Source organism: Morus notabilis, unplaced genomic scaffold (genome assembly GCF_000414095.1).
Source record: "Morus notabilis unplaced genomic scaffold, ASM41409v2 Scaffold155, whole genome shotgun sequence".
Classification (NCBI taxonomy): Eukaryota; Viridiplantae; Streptophyta; class Magnoliopsida; order Rosales; family Moraceae; genus Morus; species Morus notabilis.
The window spans coordinates 572207-579985 of NW_010361021.1; the positions used below are offsets into that span (position 1 = coordinate 572207).

The 7779-nt window shown below is 30.2% G+C and overlaps 2 non-coding genes across 2 annotated transcripts; both read right to left on the reverse strand.

Annotated features, from left to right (window-relative positions):
- Nucleotides 1–2098: 2098 nt before the first annotated feature.
- TRNAT-GGU lies at nt 2099–2170 on the reverse strand. The gene has a single exon. It is a non-coding gene; the product is annotated as a tRNA-Thr (tRNA).
- A 4312-nt stretch (nt 2171–6482) lies between these two features.
- On the reverse strand, nt 6483–6553 carry TRNAC-GCA. Its single transcript has one exon. It is a non-coding gene; the product is annotated as a tRNA-Cys (tRNA).
- Nucleotides 6554–7779: the final 1226 nt, after the last annotated feature.

The following is a 7779-nucleotide window of genomic DNA, read 5'->3' on the forward strand; positions in this document are numbered from 1 at the left end:
CAATATTTTTAACTATTATCAATGAGGGTAATATAATATATTTTCTCAGAATTGATTGGATTACTAATACAAAACCTCTTATTACTTGAGCAACTACAATGCTATCCCAGGTTTCCGCTATTTCTATACGTGCATTCTCCCTTCTTTTTTCTTTTTCTTTTTTTTTATCTTTTGATTTTTTCTCTCTATAGTCTGAAATTTTGAATTCTGGCTTTTTCCATAGCCAATGTTGAAATTTTTTTTTTATCGGCCTCAACATATCAAAAGAAAAATAAACATCTTTGTCGATTCTGTCCAAAAAAGGAAGGGAGTGTACGTTTGCTTGAAAGGTTTTCCAAATAACTGTTTTACGCCTTTGAGCGCGCATTGAGCCTTTGATTATGTCTCGACGAAAATCCGATTGTTGCGAATAACGTATCAAAGCAATGTCGTCCCTTTCATCATTATTATTAGTATCTTGGGAATTACTATAACCATTGGTATTTTCGAGTTCATGATTAAAAATCAATACACGTTTGCATTTTCTTGAACGAATCTGAGAATCCGTTCCCAAAGCTTCTTCGTTTTCTCCCTCCTCTTGTTCCAAATCGTCGATTAATTTGTATGACCATTGCGGAATTTTTTTTCTGATTTCTTTTATCCCAATAGCTTGTTTTCTAATTGTTTTATTGTTAGGATCCGTTAGAAATCTTTCAAATAGAAATCTTATTTTTTTTTCTCGTCCTTCTAAATTAATTCGTAATTGTTTATGTTCAGGAAGTAAATAAAATTTTTTAAAATTTAAACTTGATGTTGGTTTTCCATTAAATTCATTGATTAAGTTCAAGAAAAAATTCATTTCTGTTGATAATAATCTTTTATCAATTCTATCAAATGGTTTTTTTTCTTCAAATTCTAAATAATTAATAATAAGAAAGAGACCGTGGATCTTATTTATCCAACCTCTTTCTATGTAATTTTGTATGGAAACTTTATCTTTGATTGAAAGTGAAAACCTTTTTTTAATTTGTCCACGGTATGCCCCATTCAAGAAAGGATCATATACTTTTGGTAAGTATTTTTTTTTCGTATTATCATGACACAATCTAGGTCTTTTTTCTAGTACATCCAAAATAAGGAATTTACTATCTAGAGCTTTGTCAAGATCCTTGATTATATTTATAAATTTGTTGTTTAGGTTTTTTCTTTTTTGTTCATTAGTATAACTCCAATTATTATATAATTCATCAGAGTCAAGTTTATCTGTTGTGAACAGAGACATCTTTCTTTGTATCATTTCGAAAAAAGTTGACAAACTGGGTGGGTACGTAAAAGATATTCTTTTTTTTCCATCGCTTTCACATGTATGAAAAAAATATTGTGACATTTCATTTTTTACAGCATTTTCAAATTTATCGTTTTTGATATAACGAAATGGACGATTCCAGCGTTTATAGTCGAAAAGAATAGTCACAAGAGGTTTTTCAAACCAGAGGAGTTCTTTTTTTTCTTTAAATATTTCTAACTTCGAATTTTCTTGATTCCGATCCACATCCAGATAATAAGTTTCATAAACGGGTTTATTTTTATATCGTGTCTCTTTAAAATCGATTTTTTCCGGATCCTCCTTTTCTTCCGAAAAAAGGGAAGGAGAAGGATCTTCTTCGGTGGATCCCTCTTGTTCCTGTTTAGTCCCCTTCGTTTCTGAAGTTTTTTCTACATCTCTTTCTTCCTCACTTTCCCCCCTTTCTTCCGTTTCTTTCAGTTTCTTAGTAAGAATGGGTGACGGTATTCTGCCTAAATAGTAGACACAGGTAATAAATAATAGAATACTAAAGATTCGAACCATAAAATTTAAGTAGACAACTTATTATTTTTCAGTATAAACTTAATACTATTCATTATAATATTAAAATATAATATATGATTATTATAAACATAATAGCAAATGTTCAACCTTATAACTATAATTACTATACTATAATAAATAGTATAATTAATAGTATAATGAATTAATATGGTTTCTTACTTATTTATTAAAAAAAAGAAAAATATTAATAAAATCTCTATTCTCCCTTCAAATATGAATACTACCGTGCTAGTTTTATGAAAAAAACAAAGCCCCTTATCGGATTTGAACCGATGACTTACGCCTTACCATGGCGTTACTCTACCACTGAGTTAAAAGGGCATATTTGATTCAATTCCTGAATAAGCCACTAATCACTATGTGTTTAGTCTATATACATATTATATGTATATAAATACATCGTATACGTTATAATATATCTTAAACGTATAGTGGTTCATTCAGGAACGATAAATTTGATTTACATAATGAGTATAGGATATACTTGTAAGTATAAGTAAAAAATTGTAAGTATAAGTAAAAAAAAAGGGGGTTTAGTGATATTTGATTTCATAAATATCAATCAATGCAAGGAATTGTTTCAAGACAGATTCTAATTGCCATCATAACGAAATTCATTTGATTGATACAGGTACCTACCAATTCAACCTAGATCCAAACTATTTCATCGAATCATTAATAAAGCGATTCAGCTTGCCCCCCAAACCAAATTCTTAGAAAAAAAAGAAAAAAAAAAAAAGATTTATTAAATAAAATAATATTAACATTATTAATAATTATTGAAATTATTAATAATATTATTTAAATTCTAAATTTAAAGAAAAAAAGAAAATAGATTTATTTATGGAATTATAAAATGTCGATTAGAATGAACGATTCAGGAATATAAATAATCAAAGAATTCTCTATAATCGTGAAAGACAGAAAGATCCTTCGCGTTGAGTCATACGATTCCATTATATTGACAATTTCAAAAAACTATTCATACTATGATCATAGTATGATGACGGTTGGGCAAGTATGCCCCCATCGTCTACCGGTTCAGGACATCTCTCTTTCAAGGAGGCAGCGGGGATTCGACTTCCCCTGGGGGTAGGGTACTACGAAAGGAAGTTGATCGTGGATTATCACTAAGCCTGGATTGATTCTTCCCGGGTCGATGCCCGAGCGGTTAATGGGGGCGGACTGTAAATTCGTTGGCAATATGTCTACGCTGGTTCAAATCCAGCTCGGCCCAATAATTCGCCGATCCACCATGAAATGATATAAGCCATTTGTTGTTCTCCAGAAATGCTCGATCCCAGTCAAAATCTCTGATATTGATATATCTTTATCCCTATCGCTATTACTCTATTTATTTTTCTTTTTTCCAACAAGTTTTGATCTTGCTAATGATCTATATTCATATCAAGATCTGGAAGTGTAAAGTCTAATGAAAAGAGTAAAGAAAAAAAAGACCTTTTTCATTGAAAGATTGACTATCCAATTAATTTGGAAATAACGACAAGATTATTAGTAATCACTGCCTCTCTTGCTAAAGTTCATATCCATATCGAAAGTATTTGAATAAAAACATAAGAATATGTATACTGTACACCTTATTTTATTATGTTATTTCCTTGGGATTGTAGTTCAATTGGTCAGAGCACCGCCCTGTCAAGGCGGAAGCTGCGGGTTCGAGCCCCGTCAGTCCCGATGGATCCAAATCCAATAAAAAAATACAGCAATTCATCTTCCATTTTTCTGTTCTGTGAAAGAAAGTACAAAGAGTAGAATTTCATTGCCAACAGGAATCCCTTTTCTTTTTATCTTTTTATTTTTTTAATTTCTATTGTTTGGCTTTGTTTGGAACCAATGATAAGTGTAAAAGCGGTTAGATGATACTTCATCAAATGATTGTACAAGGAGGGCGCTAGTTTATAGAAAGAAAGGGTGGAAAAGAATGAAAAATATAAATCAAAGTTAAAGTAAAGGGGTTTTTGATTGTATCAAAATTGACTTTGGAATTCGATATGGATAAAAGATCTTCCTATGTTATATTATTCAATTCTTGACGATGAATCAATTTGTCAGATATTGTTATTCATGATATTGATCCGATTCGATTATATCTCGATGTAATTCATCTCATTGAATTTATAGACAAAAGATTTATTATCTCTATGGGATTAAATCCCGAGTTATTGCGAATTAAAGAAAAACGAAAGGATGAAATTATGGAAGTAAATATTCTCGCATTTATTGCTACTGCACTGTTCATTCTAATTCCTACTGCTTTTTTACTTATAATATACGTAAAAACAGTAAGTCAAAGTGATTAATTTAAATTAAACTTGTGACTTTTTAGTTTTTATCAATGATTGAAGAGAAGAAATAAAATAAAAAGGATTCAAATTTCACGTTTTAAATGAAATCATCGAACTAGAATCAGCAGTATTCTATGAGATACTAGATAGTATGGTAGAAAACGATTTTTCTACCATACTAGTATTATTATTGTACTGTATAAAGTTTGCTGTATGACGATACAGGTTAATTTAATATATATCAATTGACATTATATAGATATAAATTCCATATAGAATGTACATAGTGTCATGTCCCAATCCTATTTCTTTGCTTCATCTATTTCTATTTGATTTATTTGATTTGTGTTGATTCCAATCAATTTGAAATAATCGAAAGACAGCTCTTACTCTTACGATTCTAATTCCTAGATTTCTTATCTTTTTTAATATGAATTCCGATATCCATTGAAAAAAAGAATCAAATCAATGAAAGAAAAAGAGGTATGGGTATAATAAAAGAAAATCAAGTAATCTTCTTGTTAGCATTCCAACAAAGAAGTAATTGATTAACCAGTTGACAGAGTATCCAGAGGTTCCATGGGAACTTCTTCGGATTTCGAAAAGGATTAATAAACCTCACCAATTTTAACCCTTCAACCATTATATGAAATGAAAAAAAAAGACCAGCATAAATAAAATTTTTAAAATAATAAAACAAATGGTAAGTGCGCAATATGTGACTTGCCCAAGACAATATTTTCTTATGTGTAGTATCTCCTTGTACAACCACTATGTCTATGTTGTTTCCCGTAAAAAAGTGTATCCACGTAATGTAATAACAGAACTCTTTTCTCTTTGAAGAGGAAAGACGGAAAAAAATAACAAATAAAAAGTAAAAAAAAAAGTAAAGTATATAAAAGGCTTTCGTTCTTACTCTTACTCATTGTCGATATAGAAAATTTATGAAGAATTCGATTGGAAAAGATTTCATACCATTTGGAGTACTTTCGAAATACGAACATAGGAATAATTGAAATATTTGTTTGATTGAAAGAGTTCATATGTTATTTATAGAATACATTACTCCACTAGAATCCAATACATATAACTTCGAAATGAAAATTTTTTGAAATTCAATTTTTAAATTGAAATAGTGAATTAAAAAAAAAAGTCTTTGCAGAACGATCTATAAAAAAAATTGATACAGTTTGATTCCTAAACTCAATTAGTAGTACTTCTAGAGTCCACTTCTTCCCCATACTACGAGTGAAAGGGAAAAGGTAAAGACTACCATCAAAGCAGCCCAAGCGAGACTTACTATATCCATGTGAATTATGTCCTCGATCTCTATGAAGGAATTATTCAATTATTGTTTACTAATAATAGTAGAATTACCAGCGCAGAGTCAAAAGGGGGTTCTGATCCAACACCATTGATGAAAAAATCCAATAAATCCAATTAGACCAAGTTCTAATGATTATACTAAAAGATCTCTAGTATAATCGGAAAACATTAAGTACAAGCAAAATAGGCAGAGACAGCCCTTGAAGTCTCAAAAGTATCAAAGGAATGTTAATAATATGTCAGAATAATAAGACCTATTCTTTCTTTTGTCGCCCTTCATTTCATTAATTCAAAAGTATAAAAATATAGAATCAAGCTAGATCATTATCTATCGCATACTCCTATTTTATTTCTTTTCGATTTTTCCCTTTTATTTGATCTCAATCTTACCATCTTCGATTGTCGCTATGAACCAATCGAAGACGTCCTATTACGTTCTTGACTCGAGATTATCGAAAAGTTCAAATTTATTTTTGTACTTTAGTTAAGTTAAAACTTTAATATATTAATATATAATATATAAATAAGTAAAAGTATATAAACTAAAAGTTTATATAAATATAAATTTAAGTTAAAGTAAAAGCCAATTAGCCATTCAACCGAATTACTATTGAATGAATGTCAGAGTACTCAGAGACTTTCATGAGTATGTATACAAAGTATCTTCTGCTCTTTCCGCAACTCAAAATTTCATTAGATTCTCCGTCCGGCTATCCAATCTAATTCAAGACCCAGTCAGTAGACACTACATTATCAGTAGACACTACATTAGTAGTGGAAGGGCGCTATCATATCAAACTTTACCAGTTCTTTTTGACGACTATAATCTTTTCCTAAACCCTAGCGAAAGTATTTACAGCATTTTATAGAGTAGAACCCCCCAGATACTTAGAATCAAGCAAGTATCCAGAGTCCTTTTCCTCTACTTGCTTCTGCTGGAAAAAAATTTGGCAAGTTATATCAGCAAAACAAAATAAAGTATTTCGATTCTTTTGTTGATTAGGCGACACCCGGATTTGAACTGGGGAAAAAGGATTTGCAGTCCCCCGCCTTACCGCTCGGCCATGCCGCCAAAACGATATAAAATATATGACAAAATTTCCCCTTTTGCTTCTTTTTTTATTGTACTTTATTTTGAATCCCGTTTTCTTTAATCCCTTTCCTAAAAGAAACCCTTCCTTTTTTGTTTGGATTGGATCAATCCCTTGTTCCGCATATTTTAAGAAACCCCAGTAAGTACAAGTTAAAAAGTTAGTAACAGTGGCGGCCTCAAAGGAGGGTCGTCACATCATGTAGGATTAAAATATTAATTAGGTTGTTTTGCAATTCAAGCCACTGAAATGGAAAATAATTTTAATGGATTCACGGATTGTTAATCTATTTAAAATATTGGATTAAATAATAGTTAGTTGTAAACTGAGATCAGTGCATGCCAATGATCTTTAATCTTTAAGCATTAAAAAAATAAAAGAAAGTCAGTTCATGAATCTCTATCATCATCTTGTTTGACCTTGGGAAAGCTAAAAGAAATTATTTACTGAGCAATAAAATGTTAGGCCGCCACTGGGCAGTACTATAACATATTTTAGCTGGTCAATGTAAATTTCTTTTTTACTTATCTTTCATGCAGCAATTTGGGTATTGCTTGTTGAGTAATAATTTAGGCAGTCAATTATTTACTTTTAGTTTAATCCTAAATATTGTCTCTGAATTTGGATTTTTGACTTTGAAAACGTTATAAAATTCACTCCTAACCTAGTAAGTTGTTTCAATTTTAATCATTTCCATTAGCAAAATACAGTGTTATTTATATTTTTTTTGCGTTAGAATATGAATAATATTCAATTAGTATAGTGTTATTTTACATTTTTTGCGTTAGAATTACGCGCATATTTCAGCTTCCATTAGCAAAATACTATTTTATACTATTTTCAGCAAATTATTGTTTTTTATTAGCATCATATGTATATTATGTCCTCATTACTGGGAAAATAACTAAAACTGAAATAAATTGATGGATCTTGAATCAAATTTTTAACATTTTAAAAGTTAAGAATTAAAATAAAATTATGATAGAATTAAAGAACTACTTTTGAAATTAACCCATTAACTTTTAGCACTCAAAAATCTAAAGACCGACTCAGTATTCACAAATTCTTAAGATCGAGACATATCCAAGGTCATCTTATCATGTGAATAGTTTATTGTGATTAGTCAAAAGGAGATGGGAAACGCATAGACAAAAACCTTCTATCATTGGTCTCAATAAGCCAATTAACGTTGACATTATTCCCCAAA